Raw genomic sequence first — 1,422 nt, 5'->3', positions numbered from 1 at the left:
TAGTTTAGAAGTTCCGCTGGCATTACCCGTCTTGTCTGACTTTTCACTTTCCAGTGGAGTCAATGTGTAACAGTCTTCACTCATCAGAGAATAACAAGTTTGAAATGAGTCTCATCCATCCTGTGGGAGGAAGAGGTTGAACTTCCACTTCCTTTCTCCTTTTTGTCGTCAGGAGTTTCTGTTTTGGTAGCAGGATTAGATTTCCTGGATTAACTGTTTGCTTTGTTTGGTTTCTACTGTTGTGCACCTTGTGGTTGAGTTATTACAAGGTTGGAAAAAGGATGGAGGAGTGTGTGCTTCCTCACACTGTTGCACCTCCTGCATTGGTGATGTTGTAGTATAGTGAAAAGAAATTGGCACATTTGCAGTGGGTTGCACATATTTCATATGCCATGGTAACACACCAGTAGGTTTATTTGCAATTTTTGGTTGCTGTTGTAATTCCTCTGGTCCACCACCAGATGAAGACAATGTGGGCCCATCTTTGTCTGCTTGTATTAGAATAAAATATTCCTTTATTTGTCTCACAACATTTTCAGTGTTACAGCAGCAAAAGTGTATGTAAGTGTGTTCTTCTTCTTCTTCTTCTTCTTCTTCTTATTATTATTATTATTATAACAACAACTCAATTGACTTGACTTGATTCAGGAAAAAGTAATTTAATACTGCATAATGGATATTTTAGACAATAACACGAGTAACCGCTTTCACCCGTTTGCATGGTTTTAACAAGTAAATAAGATTACAATTCAAGGAAGTACAAGTGAGAAAATCTTAGTTACAGGAAATATTGCATAAGTTAGCACAACTTAAATAAATGTGTTGCGTGGGATACACATAAAGTATATTTTACTCTAAATTATTTATTTGTTAGTCTATACTAAGTCAAGAGTACATTGAAAGTAAATTACCAAATACTTTCTAGGCTACGGTTAAGTGTAGAATAAGTGTAGTACATTAAAGTAATATTTGTTAATACGCAGGCCCAACAAAACATGAGTATTGACTTGACATGACTTTTTGAACATTTTTTAAATTTATTTTATTAGTTAATTTTATATACTATTTTGTACTTGTTAAATGTTTTTTTTACATGTAAAATCTATCTATCTATTCATAAAAAGTAATCTTTGCTACCAACTGACTTTTCAAATGTTTGGTAGTGATATGGCCATCTCACCAATTTTATGGAGGCTTAAGTCATGTCACAGTCTATTGTGAATGACGTGACAATCTGGTATGACGGTGAAGAAAACCAGAAATTTACATTTAAGTAATTGAAAAATTAATAATAATCAGCTTAAGCCGCATATTTATTTTTCAAGCCTGTTAAAAAAAATTGTCAGTGGACCGTCAATTACTTTCCCCTCCCTCTAGTCTTCCAGGCAAACTAATGTATTTCGGTAAGGTGACGTTGTGTGT

Source organism: Centropristis striata, chromosome 18 (genome assembly GCF_030273125.1).
Source record: "Centropristis striata isolate RG_2023a ecotype Rhode Island chromosome 18, C.striata_1.0, whole genome shotgun sequence".
In the NCBI taxonomy this organism is placed as follows: domain Eukaryota; kingdom Metazoa; phylum Chordata; class Actinopteri; order Perciformes; family Serranidae; genus Centropristis; species Centropristis striata.
This window is presented reverse-complemented; position numbering follows the sequence as displayed.